This window comes from Corvus cornix, chromosome 8 (assembly GCF_000738735.6).
Source record: "Corvus cornix cornix isolate S_Up_H32 chromosome 8, ASM73873v5, whole genome shotgun sequence".
Lineage (NCBI taxonomy): Eukaryota > Metazoa > Chordata > Aves > Passeriformes > Corvidae > Corvus > Corvus cornix.
In genome coordinates this window covers 11,462,573-11,480,072 of record NC_046338.1, presented here as the reverse complement: position 1 = coordinate 11,480,072, position 17,500 = coordinate 11,462,573, and the positions used below count along the sequence as shown (strand labels likewise).

General features: G+C 39.2%; 1 protein-coding gene and 1 long non-coding RNA gene across 2 annotated transcripts in view; one reads left to right on the top strand and one right to left on the bottom strand.

Annotated features, from left to right (window-relative positions):
• ST6GALNAC3 (ST6 N-acetylgalactosaminide alpha-2,6-sialyltransferase 3) overlaps positions 1-17,500 on the bottom strand; it is a 150,907-nt gene that overhangs the window by 34,722 nt on the left and 98,685 nt on the right. The gene's annotated exons all lie outside the window — the stretch shown is intronic.
• On the top strand, positions 343-12,681 carry LOC109145959. The gene is made up of 3 exons (XR_002047680.1): positions 343-432; positions 9,383-9,471; positions 11,444-12,681. It is a non-coding gene; the product is annotated as an uncharacterized LOC109145959 (long non-coding RNA).

Here is a 17,500-nt window from a genome sequence, read left to right as displayed (position 1 = left end):
CATGTCATTCAGGCTACAGCCAAATGAAGACTGGAGTCTTTGCCGTGCACACTGTTAAGACTGTAAAAATAATTAGTGGCTTATTAACCTAAAAAGGATTATCTTGAACCAATAGGATTCTGCTAGTTGGACTGGAGCTGTTTGATTACCTACTATTTCTGTTTGGAGGGAATTGGGGACTACTGCTATTCACTCTATGACTCATTATGAGAAAATTACTACTTCCAATCAAGCCATTATGGTTACATGGTTTTACCTTTCCTATTTACTGATAGTATGAATTAATACAATAGAGACTTTGTTTTTTTGTCTTATTTTAACAATTGGTCAGCTTTCAGGTTTCGCCATAGGGCTGTTAAAATTAACTGCAATATGACAATAGATGTCAAGAAACATCCTGACACGACCAAAAGAAAACCACAATAATATCAGGTAAGAAGGATGAATTATTGCAGTGGTAAATTAATATCTGAATCTGAAAGCAATCCTTAGCTGGTTACATTCCTGACAGGCTTATGCTTGACAAATCTTTAGTCCATGGTGGAGAGCAGTACACTGATTGTTTCCAATTCATGTCAAATTCTGGACTAGATCCATACAAATATTTGAAAACTGTGTCTGAAATAAGCTGATTGGTTCAGCATCTAATTTTCATATAACAAAAATGAAGAGTGAAAAAAAAAAAAAAAAGCCAAACAACATAGAAGTGAGAATTTTATGGGATTGCAAGTTTACTCAGCCATCACAGGATGCCTGAAAGGCCAAGCACCTAGATTTCCTTGGTACAGATTAATTAGCTAGCTGTGACTCCCAGATCTCTATTTTTAAATAACGACTTGCATAAATCTCTGAAGACAAGAAGACTGCTACATTACACACAACCATGGCTGCAAGCTATTACTATCACTGGAGATTCAAGTTTGCAGGAAATGGATGCAATGTTTTTTCCATGAAGAGTAAGAAAATTAACCCTGACACCTATATAATTCCACTTGGGCTCACCTCGATTTCCAATAAAACACTACAACAAATTGCATCCTCATACTTCTTATACAACCACAGAGTTGGTAATATTAAAAAATCTGGCAGGCTGCCTGTGTTTTAGCTAGAATTAATACTTGTGAAAAGGGAAACGTTTGGGAAACATTGCAGTAAGCAGTGGCTGGTGCATTTGTTCCAAGACTGCATTACAAACATTCATACACGGACACTTTTACCTTCAATGAAGGTAAGCAGAACTGTTTTGTCATTTTTTGGATTGTTTTTATATGTTTGTGCTTATTACCATAGGGCTCACAACTCTCTCTCATTCTGAGCAGATGCACTGAAGTAGGTTTAACTACCTGCAGGTTTCAGATAAGAGTTGTTCCTTTTTCCAACTCAGGTTCTGAATTCTCGCAATTCATGCAGAATTTCTGTCTGCAGTCATGGTAAAGACAAAGAGCAGGATGAAAGGAAGAGCTGCCTGCAGAGTGATCCTTGATAACTGCATACCCCAGGATACTGTCATCAGCTGGCAGGATGCAGGTGTCATTCATAAATGTGATTTTTAACAGAATGATAGTCAATAGAATTGCCATAACATTACAGTGAGAAGAGAGAGGAGACATGAAACACTCCAAAGTTGATCTATGCTGCAATATTAAGTGAATTACCAACATTTTGCAGTAGGTTTATCTCAAGGAATACAAAAATAACACAGCTTTGAAACATCCCAGTAGTTATTTAACAGGCGCAAAAGATCAACAGATAATTACAGGGTATTTTGTTAATTACAGTGGATACAATTTATGGTGTATTTTAATTACCACAGAGAACCTAGCATGAAGGATGAACACTTAAAAGTCAAGACAAATATATTAACACATCGCCTATAAAAATAAGCCTATTAGGTAACATGTACTTCACTGATCTTTGCAAGAAACTGCGAAGCTACATAAGAACAGCTCTTTCCTGTTTGTTATGTAAAGGGCCAGTGAGTTACAGAACCAGCTCTCACTATTTGCCAGATTCAGTAGGACAAGTTTTGTTCCCCATCATAAGCATATGCCTTTAAGAAGTCCAAAGGAAAGAAAACACCCAGTGCTTCAGTTTAAATAGGTGACATCAAACGCTATTTTCTTAGCATTATTTCAGCCTTATGCTAATGAATTTCAGCACTGCTGTAGGTGAGTCTCTCCTCAATTATGCAAACTTTGGTCTTCAGTATAGAGGTCATTATGTGACACACAGAATTTGTATAGTAATGAGGTTATTCACATTCTGTTACAGTACATAAGAATTGAAAACCAAAAGTGAAATTAGCTTTCTTCCTCGTCTTTTTTGGCTTCATAGATTTAGGCTAATAACACAGTGGTACGGTATGACTGGGGTACGAGTATTTTAGAACACAGCATCGAACCAATATCACAAAGCAAACACCATAGTGGGGAGCATGGCATTAACGCCCCGCTCCTGAGCTCTGGGAAATGAATTTCATATGTAATACAGCGTGATGTTTACCAATTCATTACAATGACCTCGCTTGCTGCTTCCCCCGAAAACAGCAAAAATGGAAATGTCACACATATTTGCATTCAGGAGGTTACTGTGTATCACTGCACACTTCTCATGCTGTCTAAACACAAGTCTGTTTTCTGCTGTCAGTCCAATGGGTTGCCTGTGACCCCGCAGAACTGCCTTTGGGGGCACCAGGGGACCCTGGGCCCTGGTAGCTTGTGGCATGAAAGAGGTGAGGCACTTTGCTTCCGAAAGAGAGAAACTACAGTCAGGACAACCCATATCCCACGGGATCTTCTGGAAATTTTTGGAATAGGCTGGAAGTGTCACTACAAGCAAGGGGATGTGGCAGAGGATGGCTGGTGTGAGAAGCTGGAACTAGCTTGTGCATTGGAAAGGGATTTGAATTGGTGAGAGAAGGATTTCCGACTGGGAAGCTGCCTTAGTTCAAGGTGGTGCAGAATACATCTTCAAGGATGTATTAGGTACATACAGGGATAAGGACATCCACACACAGCTATCCCAGCTCAAACTTCCTCTTTAAGCTCTCTATGTTGTTGGATCTTTTCATACTAAAAAATAACTTTACGAAATCTGTGCATAACATATGGTCCCAATGTCTTTAAAACAGATCTTATGCTAGCTACAAGAGTGGCTAGATCAAGACAGAAAAAAGGGTTTGGGGTTTTTTCTCCCCTTAAATGCTCATTAGGAATCTGATGAAATCTACAAAGCCAAGCAAAGCAAATTACTTCTGAGTGACATTCCAGTCTTGACAAGGCAAACTGCCCAGCACCCTAACTTTGTGGAATATCAAGAGTGATGTAGAACACTTAGTTCCCAGCACAAAGAGAAGAGCTGTGGCCAGGGCAGCTCATATCCCACAGGGTGTCTTTCTCGTAGTGATGAGGATGAGCTGGAACAAAAAAAAGAGGGCCAGAATGTGTTTTCCCTTTTATGGCAATTATCGATGGTTCAAAATTCAATCTCATTTCAAATTAATAATTTCCAGAGTAGAACTATACAAGCTGTGTCACTGGCCATTTCTTAATCCTTAAGTTTCAATTTAAAGATGAGGTTTGAATTTTGATTTATTATTTTTTCAGTAAAACGGCAGTAATCTCTGTTATGCACTATTTTGAGTTTAATGCAAATATGACCTATAAGAATCATGCTATATTCAGAAAACTGACATGGCTGATTAATACTCAGTGTTCTTCTGCTTTTCTGAATTAAGGATACACCTGTGTAGAACAAAGCAGTGCAATACAAAATATATTTAACTTTAGCTAGAGGAGTGAAGCGCAAACAAGTTCCATGTCTCCTGTCTACATAGTAATAAAACAATTCAAGAAATGTCTATCCAAATAGCCTGACCTTCTAAAGTAATAACTACCCAGCAGCTACCAGTGAAGTTGCTGTACCTCAGAATTAATTTAAACTAAAGCTATTTATTAAGTGGAAGATTTTCACAAGGAAAACATGTAGACATGGGAACAGAAATTCCAGATGCACCTTGGGAAATCTAATCACTGTCAGACCCTGGAGTGAACATCTAACTTTTGGTACCTAAGCGTGTAAATCTTAGTTTTATTTTCACTGTGTTTTACACACAATGGCTGACAAATGAAAAGTAATTATGAATTTGTGGTGACACTTACTAACTCTTCTGGGCTATGCTAAAGTCAGAACTTCTAACCCGGCATTTACTCTCTTGCCTGTCTTTTGCTCTTGCAGCAGATCTGTGGCCTTGCCAGTATGTGCAAAAACCAGCATGACATAATCCTATTATGAAAAGTGTTCTTTAGAAGTTAGTTCTTCCAAAACAGTATCTTTTGTGACTTTCTGGGAGGCGCAAGTGGAAGGATCCCATCATGTCTTAATGCACCTTCCAGAATTTCTCAGCTTTTGGGAGATAATAGCTGTTCTCTGATTCCTTTGTGTGAAACGCCAACATATTTATATTGCAATCCAGGGTCTGAGGTTGAAGCATTATTACAAAAGCAGCGAAGCAGGCAACAAGTTCTAAATGCAATTTTCTGTGAGACAGAAGTACATTCTGTTCCACGTTTATATTCAAAGATCTTTACATGCTGAATGCAATACCATTATCACATCTATTTGAAATCTTTTTCTGCTACGGCACAAAAGAAATCATTCTTAATCACACAGTCTGGCAAGTCATTAGGAGACCAAAGTTTCCCCACGAGCTGAAAGGGCTGCATCAGGAGAGATGGGGAGGTGAAAGACAGCTATTGTTCAGCTGCAGGACAAATCCTGTACTCTACACCCTGCAGACTGGCAGTATCCAGCACTGGGCTGCTCTGCTCACTGGGTCAGCTCAATACACCTTCAGCCTGGAAGAATTACTCCGGATCCAGAAAAAGGAACTTCTTGTTAAGACTGTGGCAATTGTTTAGCATCTTGCTAATGGTGCTGAATGTGCCACTAGTGAGCATTTGAGATGTGGAGCAACAGCATGTTGATGAGGTTACAAAATTAGTTGGCTCACTTAAATGTATTCTTTACCTTTACTTGGCCCGGGCAGCTAATAGGAGGACTCTACCTGTTGTATTTGCAAGAAAGCCTCAGCTTCCATTAGGAAATAATGTCTGAGATTTGCAAGCTTGTTTACCCAAATGCCGACGCAGCTGAAATTTGGAAATGAGAGAATTGTTGTAATTGCATTCAACACTGAGGGTGGGTTGTCCAGGGAAGTCTCTGCCTGTGCTCTTTCTTCCAGGGAAACATCAGTGAGATTCTCATTGCTCTCATCCCTCAGAGTTTTTGTGCAGGACTCGGAGAAGGGAGAAGGCCTCTGTTCAGCACAGGGAAGCAAACATAGCTTCACTGGGACAAGATCCTGGTATAATCATGCTGTGCTGTAAAAAGTAACTTGGATCAATGTGGCTTTCTGTACTGTCAGATACCAGCAGTACTGCAATGCACCATTTTCTCTGCGTGATCCAGTGCACGCCAGATGCTATTTCAAGACTACCAAAGGTAGAACTAAAGCTGATGGGCCATACTGGTATTGTGGAGGGAAGTGAAACAGTGGGGACAGAGCGGTCCCATGAGTGACTTTAGAGCTTTTGGATGTAGATCCTTTCCCTGAATCCATGAGACTGGGAGGTGCAAAACTCATCTATTCAGAAATTAAGGTACCTTCCTCATCACAGAACTGAGTTATATATTATCTGTTCAGTGATTTCTTGGCTGCCCTCCATCTAAGACACTCCCCATTCCCGTCCTGTACCTAGAGCTAAAGTTTCAGCCTTAAGTTGTCCTTAGTATTTTTAATTACAGGCTTTGGGTTAAGTAGCTCCTGAACCTAAAAAATTCTTAGCTCAAACTATATTCCAAATTTTCCTAACCATTCACTTTTTCATTCAAATACACATATATTTGTGTATGTAATCTGAAGCACTTCTTCTGTAAATTACTGTGATGATATTTCCAGTATCTTCACTACAATTAAAGAAACTTTAAAGTTATTCCATCGTATGAGAAGTGAAAGAATCTAGACATGAGACTCAAACATGAATCCTCTTTTTTTCAAGACCATGCTTGTGGGGCAGTTTCACTATGTGATTATAAGACTGCAACCCTGAAACCTCTGAGATGAACTCTTTGCCATCAATTCTGAATTCTACCCCACTGGTGGCATTAACATGCAAAAAATCTGCTGGAACATGCAATTTTTATCACAACTATTAATGAAATGCAACATCATAAACAATAAAGCCTAATTAGTAACTAGAGTGTCTATGGCAATTAAATAAGAAGGAAGCGTTCTGGAACACAGCAGGATACTTGGGAGTCATTTACATTGCAAATGGATTTCAAAGTTGCTATTGATGGAAGTTTGGGGGAAGTTAAGATTTTTAGAAAATGAGACATTGACTCTATGAGAGTCAAATACGTACCTTGGTTTAACATGAACTTGGGAACTGGAACTGCAGGTGGAATTAACAGGAGCAGCCAATAATATGAAGTGCAATGAAGAAGTATTAAAAAAAAGGTTAAGAAAATCTAGTGCAATCTAATGCAATGACACGACTCATTAGTGTCAGGCCAAAAGAAAACTTAAAATGAAAGAATACGTGTTCAGTTATACAGTAAGGAAAAATTGTTAATGTATTTCATGCCTGATTATTTAAAACTGAACACTGCTGCTTACTATACTACACAGTCATAAGTCGACCTGGAACACTTGTAACCTTTTAAGATACAGAGAAAAGGTCCTATTTCAGGACAGTTTGCAAATAACTTAAATGGACAAGTGGTGGAACACTGTCCGCTTGTTTCAACTCACAGTTCATTCCACCTGAATTATTTAACCTACAACAGCAAAGCTGGATAATTGTCGGAAGAAGGCTGGGCAAGAAGAAAAATAAAGAGGAAAAGAGCCAGGCAATCTGAGATCTGAGGCCAAGATTTCTCCTCTGCAATAGGAAGGTAAAGCATGTGTGCTCTCTCTTTCTCAGAGTCAGTGAAAGCTACATGGGGAAAGAATTATGGCTGATTCACTAGGCAAGTGAGGTTTCAGTTTTGCACAGGCAGCTCTGAAAGCAAGCAAATCCTCCTGGGTTTGCAAAAGGACAGGTCACCTCCAAACCAGACTTGTCCTCAAGCACCTCACCACTGTCTGCACCACGACTCTCTGTGTTGCCCCTGGGAATGTGCACTCAAGCGTGCTGAAACATCGCTGGTCTTGGTACAGCGGCTGTGACTCTGCAAACTGCACCTGAGAGCCTCTCAAAGGCCATCCAGCTTTTCAGCTGTCCATGAGGATATATTTAGGAAGAGGCAATTTGGGGTTCTTTATCTGCAGGGTACAGGAATTTGAATTGTTCCCACTGACGGCAGCCATAATATGCCCAGTCAAAGATTCATTTTTATGATAGAAAGAACGGAAAAATAATGGCTTTAGATTCCTTCATTTCACAGGTTTCCATGAACTTGAAGTGCTTTAATTTTCAGACCTATCTAAATCTGAAAACACTGTCTACCATCTCTAATTGGCCTGAAGGACCCCTTCAAGGCTTTTTTCTATCTCTGTTTTTTTCCTGTCTCCTCCACTATCCCATGTCCAGCATATCAATCTTAGTGAAATTTAAAAAACAAAATTCTGGGCTTTGGTGCTGTAATAGAATTTCAGCTGGTTTCATAAAAATCCTTGGCATTATCTACTCTCTCCTTAAGGGAAGAGGTGAGTAAACAGAGCAAAAGGTATTTGTCAATAGCTTCATAAATAAAATCCCTTGACACTTCTGGTCCTCTCTCATCCCTCTTTGTTTGCATATTTACAAACATCCCAGCATCAAAAGAAAGGATTTTCAAAAGCATTCAGGAGATTGTTTACTTTGCTGTTAGTGCAACAGGAGGTAAAAGCATCCCTTACCTAATGGGAGCCCTGTCAGCCTTTGCTGATAGTAAAACCCATCTCCAAGGTTTTTCTTCCCAGAATGTGTGTGGAATAAGCACCATAAGAAGCTAATATCTTAGCCACAGGGATGTCTGCTCTACAGGACAGCTTCTCCCTGGAATATCTGCTACTCTCCAGTGAAACACAGAGAGGGTCATTACCACTACACAGCCTTGACAGGTGACAAACTTCTCTTTCTTTTGCTCTTCTGTAGTATAAGGAGACACTGACGGTACCTTTCTTCTGTTCTGAGGTACAGTGGGCACAGTGAATAGCCACACGTACTTCTGAGAACGCTTTGCACTCCAACGCTTGCATCTGTGCAACATGAAAGCAATGCAAAGGCATAAAAACAGTGAAAGCAAAAAATAAAAACGTGTTATTCAAGGGTTTGAAGTTTTTGCTTTCTGCACTTCTAATAGCTCTGCAATGAAATGCCACTGGATCTTTTTAAATGTGTGCAGAAAATCTGACCTTTCAAGTGCTGGCTGCTCCTGTCCTGCTGCTGAGCGCTTCCCCTATTGCTTTGGAACTCTGGTGCTCAATACATGTTCTTTATACCTGTGGGACCAATCTCAGCATTTATATTTTTCATTTTTTATACTTTTACTATTGCAAGGTGAAAGAAAAAATGGAACTGTCAGAGTTTGTATTATTAAAGTGTGGAGTAGCCACGGAGCTGACTTTTGGAGCAAAACTAAGAAACTGGAGGGCACATGCAAATGTCTGAATACTAAGTGGCTGAGAGATTGTTTTTCTTGAACTCAAACTTCAGTCAAATGACATGACAGATGGAAATCGCTCTTTCAGGACTGGCTCATTAGTGCTCTTAAGACCTCTGATTCACCTTCCATTTTAACTGCAAAAACTTCCACAAGTTTTGTAAATATTAAACAAAATAACACTGTGCACACAAATGTACGGGCAGGTTTTCAGCTGGCTTGGGGGAAAAAAAGTACTGTGTTTGTTGCCACAAAAAAAAGCACCTTTTTTACCTCTGTAAGTGTAAACTTTCAAGGGTGGTGGTGAACTCTGTCACCCAGGGCCAGTAAGCCTTGCATGAATGAAAAAAGATAGCAACTTACGAGACCTGAACCAGGAAATATTCACATTTTGCAAAGGGTCTTGGATCTCTAAAATGAGCCAAATCTAAATCCTGACTGAAAAATATTTACCTTTGAGCTATTTGTTAGGGGATAAGCTTAAGTCATGGATCTAGTTTGAATTTTTTTGTTTCCTGATACCTGTGTTTCTTCCCTTGCCTATCAGTGCAACAAATAGGGAATAAAAGCTGCCTTATAATTATAGCACAAGGCACAGCATGGGGAGAGAGGATATTCACACAACTTAATTGAGACACTTTTCCCCAGGTTTTCTACAGCCACTGACGAGAGTCAGCTTCACAAGGCAACTCAGAGCCCCTAAGTAACCCTCTATGTCTAATCATCTCTCTAGGATATGACTGAAAAGGACTCCAGTAGCTGTGAAAAGAGGCTTTCTCTCCAATAAATACAGAGAAAGCAAGAAAGCCAAGTTGTCCTAATGTAAGTTTCTGAGTGGTATTTTGAATCTCCTCAGTTCTGTTTATGCTTATTTCACACATCTGTGCCTGAGAAGAAAAAGCAGGTGCCTCAGCTGGGTCTCCTTTCACCAGCTCCAGGGCTAGAGGTTAATGCTGAAGCCTGTAAAGCACCACAGCTGTGCAATGGAAGCACGAGAGGCAGAACAGGCAGGATGTGATGCTTCACATCACAGGATACCAGATTCTGCCTCTAACAGCAGATCTCCACAGAAAACATAACCAGAAGTAAGGTGGCACTGCCAGTCTGTAACTGCTACGTAAGGAAACTGGAATATGAAGAGAGGTGCTGTTATAAATGCCGTGTGTTGTATTGAGAGGCAGTTTGCCCCACAGAAGTGCCATCCTGTACCTATTTTAAAGTGTTTCATGATTTTAAAGCATCATAAAGGTCAAAGTTTAATAACTGTGGTGTATAATTCTTTCTACCTTTAGCTGTGCTTCCAGTGTCATTAACTTATCCGCAGTCTAGACATAATATGCTGTGCAGCAGTTCGAGCAATGCTCTGCCAAGCTGACAGGATCAGCTTCTCAAGGGATGTAAGGGTAATTCACCCTCCAACTTTACTGAATCCTCTTTGGACCAAAACCTGCTAGTTGAACAAAAGTTGCCACAATGTGTCATCTGCTACAGCATATAAGAGATGTGAGATGTGGCAAACATTTGTAATTGAAAACACACAGCTGAGTGCAAGAGGAAGCTGTATTTCAGAAAAGGAATGGGATGGTTCCACATGTATAAATAGCAATTTTATCTAATATTATGCAGCTCCTAAGAATAAAACACTTGCTTTTTTTCGACAGGAAGCAGATTCAGGCTCTAAATTGATTAGGGTGGCCACTTTACTTGTATTTATCTAAGAGCAAAACACAGCCCAAGACAACATCTCACTGTGGAGGAATCTACATCCTCACGGCCTCAACACAATCAGTCCTTTAAACTCAATTAAAACAACAATTTAGACAATTAACTTAGTCTTTTTTTTCCTAGCTCTGGTTTTTCTCAACAGCATCCATGAGGAGCCTGATCCAAAACACACTCAAGCCAATGAATGAATTGGTGGCTTCAATGGTTTTAGATCAGCAACTGTTAAAATGAACTTGGACAGATTCTTGCTCTAAGAATTGATCACAAATATTTAGCAGTAAAATGCCCAGCATTTTAAAGACATCATGCAACAAAAGTGATTTTTCACAGAGGCAGAGAAATTTTTGTCCAGCCCACAACTGGGTGAGCAGTGACACGTCTTTGCACATTCAAAATCAACACTCTTCTCCTACAAAATCTCTTATATGAAATAGCAAAATTTACTTCCTGCAAACGTTTATACCAGATGTGATTGCTTGACTGTTTGCAGATTTAATGTGAGAGTGTGAAGTAAATTAATCTAAAAATTAAAATGAATATTCATAGACATTTTTAGTTCACGTTATTCATCCAGTTTTGTTTAATAAAGAAGCCAAGGAACAAATGTGCAGAACAAAGGGAGACACGAATATAATACCAATTTCCTTTCTTTTGCCCCGATCTTTCTACTTTCTGGGCATAGCCTGTTACTCCCCAGTTCTGGCAGTCAGAACATTTATATTGAAAAAGAAAAAAAAATATCCTCATTTTGCTCATCCCAGAACACAAATGTGGAAAAAACTGTGGCATTTCTTAGCTGTAGAAAAGTGCACCAGGGATAACCTCCCTTCCTGTGCTTGAGTCTATCTTCAGAATTAGTATTAATGCCATGACACACGCAACAGACACATGGAAGTGTTATTTGTTTCTCATTTACCAAACAGAAAAGAATATGGAAATAGTTTCAGTCCATTTGTTTGATGAGCTTCCTAAGCCAGTAATAAACAAATCAATACAATTAGTTTTGGCTCATCATCATTAGAAACCTTCACTACTGGGATACAATTTAATTATACCTCTTGTTCCACAGCAAAGAAAAGCCTTCGAAAATGGACTACTTTGCCAACGATCGAACCAGGAAGGAGGAGCAAGAGGATACATCAGTGATGGAGGAGTTATTATCTAAGCAGGGTGTACAACATATAAAGCATATTGTGCAATACAATTTCCCTGATTGCAAGTCTAAAATATTCCTGCCATTAAGTGCTTACGAGCAACCCAATGTGATATCCAGCTGTAAAATGACTGTGTATACGACATGCTTCATGTGAATGTTGCAATTAATATGGCATGCATCAATCACTCTTGGACTTGATTACAAATGCACTAATCCTAATTGATTAATTAAGCTGCAAAGTTACATACAGTAATGTAGGTTAAAAAAATCCTCACCATATGTGTGCTAAAGTCCCAAAACACATTTTCATTGTGGAGATTAATGCTGATACTTCACCTCTCAGTTGTGCAACAAGGGTCTAACAAGTAGGGCTTCACTAAACACAGATATCCCCCCCCAAACTGGAGACTCTGCAGTATAAGAATGCTGTGAGCTATAAAACCAGTAAGGGAAATAAACATTCATAGTCACACCCTCTGGAATACTTTTGGGAGAAAAGGAGGAAAGGGCTAAAATCTAAACCTGACTTTCCTGATGAGCTCAAGAACCACACTTCCGCTGTGGCAACACCGGCTGCAGAACAGTCCTCACCTTGGAAGGGGTAACAGAAAATTTCAAGTTTTAGGTGCACTGAATGCACAGAGTGGCAGCTCTCCAGCAGCGCCAACCAAAGCCTCAAGACTTTAATTGGTATTTGCACACCATCTCTTTGTGCCACAGTTGCAGTCACCCTGCTCTAAACCAGGTCTGACAGGCTTGAAAGCGAAGATTACCCCAGAGAGGAGGCAGCTGGGGTAGGGCTGTGCCACCTGTGTGGGGAGAGGGGCCCAGATAACCTGTAGCTGGAGATGAAAGAACTACATAGGAAAAAACCTCCCGTGACCTCCCCATTGTGTCACCTTAGCAAAGGCCAAGTTTGCTGGGCTTTTATTTGCCATAGTTTCAATCCTCCAGGGAAAATATCTTTGTGAAATCTAAGGTGACTTGATGCATAAATAATGCAATTGGGATCACTCAAAACCCATTACATTCATTGCACATCCAGTGCAAAGCTCACTGTTGTATTTATAACAATACATCTTTGGATGACACATTTTAGATTGACTTGTAGGAACTTTTTACACAATCAATAAATGCTATCTCCAAATTAATTGCTTGGATATTTAAAAGTGTACTTCTGCTAGTACCTGGCATCAGGCACTGGCAATCAATGCACTCTGCTGTATAATTATTATCCCAATTTTCATTTTATTTCTGAGTGACACTAAAAGGAAAAAATACCATGTTTTTAAAATACAAGAACTGCTGCATGTGTACTTTGAAAAACTGGGGCATATTTTACATTTCTATATGAAGACTTAAGATGCTAACTTCAGACAGCCTTTTTGAGATATCTTGCTGTAAACAGACACATAAAAGTTACAGTAGGTTGCCTTAGTTGAAATTCAAGTAAGTGTCATAATGACAATAGGAGCCATTGAGATGGAGTCTTTCAAAGTATGTGAGGGTGGTATTCACTTTCAGCTGGTCTCCAGTGTTATCAGAAAGGACCAATTCATCCTCGAAGGCAGGTATGAAAGGAAAATTATCCCAAGGTTCCCTAGTAATGCCAGAGTAACACCACCAATGCAGTATCTCAGCAGCACAGAACCAGAGTGAGCATCTGAAAATTTCCAGAAAATAACAGGATTTTTTAAAAGCCTCTTATACAGGCTTCTATGTTTTGCTTGGCAAAGTCTGTGAAAAATAATATGGTCTATTTCATGTTTGTTTATGGTTATTTTTGTCTTCAGGATGCGATGCAGTAACGTATTTTTGACTGCATAAATGTATGCATATGCCCTTCCTAAGGTTTAACACTTTAGCTTCTCTTTCATCAGGTCCCTGGACCATAATCCAAAAGTAATGCTCCGGTATCACTTAAACCGTATCTGAGTACACAGCTATTAAACAGAGCCGAGCTGATAAAGCGAAATGGTGAAATGTATCGATGGCTGAGCACTGGAACAAATTTGTCAGACTCTTCTATGATGCCTTATCACCAGTAACTGGTGTGGCAGAGTGGAGAGGGCACAATCTTGAGGAGCTACTAAAAGTCCATTTTTCTCTGAGGAAGTTTGCACTACTCGGATCGAAGTGTTCCCCTTTGCTGAATTGTCTTTGTAACACCTTCCTCAGCCTTACAGGACACGACACTGGCTGCACGCCAATAAAGCAAATCCTACAAGAGGCTGCAGTTCAAATGAAAGGGATGTGAGCTTGGGGGAGGAAATGCACATTTATTTGCATAGTCATGCCTGAAGAGCATGGGGACCTGAACCTTTGGCACAGTTCAAGGATCTCTCAACAGGACTGTGCCTGCCTCACTCATTGCCTCTGCTGAGAGTCCAGGGGAAAAGCCAGCAGTAACCTTAACTCAAATGACTCTACAGGGAAAAAAAGGAAAGTTAATCAAATCTGGGCTGTTGTGTTAAAAATGTAGCAAAACCATTTTCCAGGATGTCTTATGCTCTACAGCACTTCACAAAAATACAGGAAAACTGCATCCAAACACATCTTTTGTTCTAATGGCAAGACCCTAGGGCTGTGAGATTTCACAACTTTATTGTAAATTTTACATTATCTACCATTCTTTGAGCCCCACTTTTTCGAATCAACTGACTCAATGGCATGTGCCACTTTTGCTGCAACCAAAGAAATTTTCTAGCCATCATGATTTCAAAGAGCAGTTGGAAAACAAACTGTGGAAGCCCAGGAAAAAGAACAAAAATTAATCAAGTTCTGTTTTTACCCTTCTTAAATTTCATCACCTCAGCTCCAGCCTTGAATACCTGTGAATGATGGCATTAAGACCCTTACTGACCCTTACTTACAACCAAGCTTCTGTTCCTGGCCCAGAATCTACATGGGGACTCAGAGAAGAAGCTCCCAGCACGTGTCAATGGAGATGTGACGAGGAGCGCAGGCACCATCTGCAAAGAGACACTTTCTTACAGCACCTGGTGCTTTTTCCCAACAGTACTGACTGCACCAAAGAGACAAAGCTTAAAAGGCAAGAAAACCAACACACTTTGGGACTTGAAGGCAAGGCAGCTGACTGAAGCTGTGACCTCGTGTGCCAGTAAAATGTAAGGCTTGTTACTACATGTCTAGAAACCCTTTCTGAAAAGAAAATGCAAGTGCATTTATTTCAGTGGGCACCCATTCAAAGGACAGCACTCATTTTGTGCTTTTAACTCAACATCTGATTATAAACATGCAAAAAAATATTTGATTCCGTCATCAAGTGACCAATTTTGTTGTTTTATTGTTTCCTTTAAAACAGATGATAGCTGCAAATAGAGAAAAGTCAGGCTAAAAGCCTTAAGTGCACAAAAGTTTACCTTTATTTCTTCTATGGTGCATCACTATCTGACAGCTCTCCACTGGTGAGTCATTCAGAACCGTGGCTACAAAGTCCATTAGGATCTTGCAGTGAATTCTATTATCTGATTGTTCTAACATTTCTAAGAGGATAAAGTGGCATGGCCACATTCTCTAAAATGCAGTGATAATAATAGGCCCAGAACTCGAGCAAGCACTTTGCAATATTCAAGTGCTGTGAAATACCAGGAGATCTAACAGTCAAAACTTTGAGACCCCTCAAAATTGTTCTGCTTTTCAAGATTTAGTTAAGTTTATCTGGGAAATTTATGCCAGTGGGAATCAAACACATTCCTCTGCAGATTCTTGTTCAAAGGACAAGTCTTATAATTCCAGAATATATTCTTCCATTTTAACTGAACACAGGATGTTGAAAGCATACAGTAAAACTCAGTGCCTTCCCAGTATCATTATTTCCTTCAAAATTGAGTGGTTTGAGTGGTTGATTGTTATGGAAATGAATGAAAAATGTCAAGAGATTCTGAATTTCGAGTGTTCTGTTCCTGATATCAGATAAGACTGTATTGCAGCATGTAATTAATGGTGTATCTGCCCAATCTACTCAATTACACTGTTTTTAGAAACTAAAATAAGTATTTCTTGTATGTATACACCCAGATGGTTAACTTGCATTAGCTGCATGACCTATAACTTTGAGTATCTTTGTACGCAGTTAGATACTGAAGCATGCTGTTCCATCACCATAGTTTCTTGAATTTAATACGATATTAATTCAGCAAGTCACTGAAAAACCATTTGAGATGAGATAAAACAAACAGTAAGAATTTCACCTAATCTAAAAAGTCCAGTAACAAGAGAAACCTGTGGTTTTATAATCTTCCCTCAGAAGAGTCTTTCACATAATCACTCAAAATTTTAATTTCTCTGCACAGAATGAAATTCCAAATGGTTTTTGACAGTCATAACTCTTAGGCAAACCTATTTCATTTTAGTAGCTGAACATCAATTCATACCATAATGAAAAGCAAATCTTCAAATTTGTCCCTCTCTTCCCTAGCATTTAATACAAATCGTTGACAAAACGTGACCACTATCACAACATCTCTCCTTGCAGATTATTTTCTTAGTTAGCTTCACACATTTAATCAACAATACTAAGATACTAAAATCACTTTGCTGCCTTTTTTCAATTTATCAAGAATGAGTCTCCCTCCGACTTTCAGTCAGCATGTGAGGGCAATAGTTATATGTAAAATGGCATATATTGTATTTAACTTTAGAGATCTAAGATGAGCAGTAGAATTTTTGAGTACAGGTATCACAGCTGGTGCGGTAGATTATATTTCAATAGGTCTCCTGTTAAAAGCGGTAAATTTCACTCAAGCTCAGTAAAACATTTTGCGTATATAAACTGACTCCTAATTGTGTGCTGACACTTGTAATAGTGCAGCAATCCCATGGATATTTCTATTTTGTTTGGCAAAGTGCTCTTCACTGTATCATTCGCTCTCTTTCTCTCTTGAGGTATATAAAGGTTTAACTGGAGCTCCAGGATACACTGCACATGGTCATGAATTCATCAACAGCCAGGCAGCTTCTTTGTTACTCCTTCATTCTCTGGGCTTATGAAAAGAGCTGTTAATTCAGTAGCAGCACTCTTACCTCTGTCCCAGTGCTGCTGGAGTGATCATCCTGATTTCTCCCGCACTTGCACTGTTCTAAGCCTGCAATAACTCCAGTGACATCATCAGTAAAACTGGTCTTTGCAACAGGAAAATGATGCCCTTTATCTTTCTGAGAGTAAGTGTTCTTTTTTACTGTAAAGTAGGTGCTTTTTCTGTATTGAAGCTATTAAAAATGTCAGAGAGCATTTTGCAAGGCCAGACATATTTTACTTTTATGACCAAGTTCCAGTTTAAATAATTATAAGAACCAGTTAAAAATATGTCTTCAACTAAAAGGGGCAACATTTTCATGCAAATGTTTTCCTTCCACGCTACATTTTCCCCACTGTGTCAAACACACATTTGCTCTTTTCTTTCTCTCTTAAATGTCTATGTTCCCTTTAGCAGACATTGCATTTCATCCTGGAGGTGACTGCATTACACAGTGGATAAAAGAGAATCTTTTATAAATAGTAAAGTTAATTATTTCTTATTTCTTCATTTCCACCAAGATTAGCTGTTATAAATAAATACATTTACAGTCATCAAATACTACTGCCTAATTTCCCACTAGATTCATTCTCTACATTTCTTTTTCATAAAATCAGACTCAGCTTTTTTTTATCAAAGAGGTCACATGATTTTTAATTCCACTAGGATTATGTCTTTGGGTCAAAGCATAATTGCCTACAATAAATGGAAGCATAAAAGAGAGACTTGGAAATGGAGACACAATATGCTGGACCCGTTTAAAAGACATCTGGTGCCCCAATTCACTGATAGCAATGCTGAAGGGTATTTGTTTTCCCCTGCTATGTGAAAATTCAATTTCTTTGAGCTAGAGGGAAATCGTATTTTTATCGATTAAAGGGAACGAAAAAAAGCAGACAGGTACCCAATTTTGTGGGTATCACACAGAGCA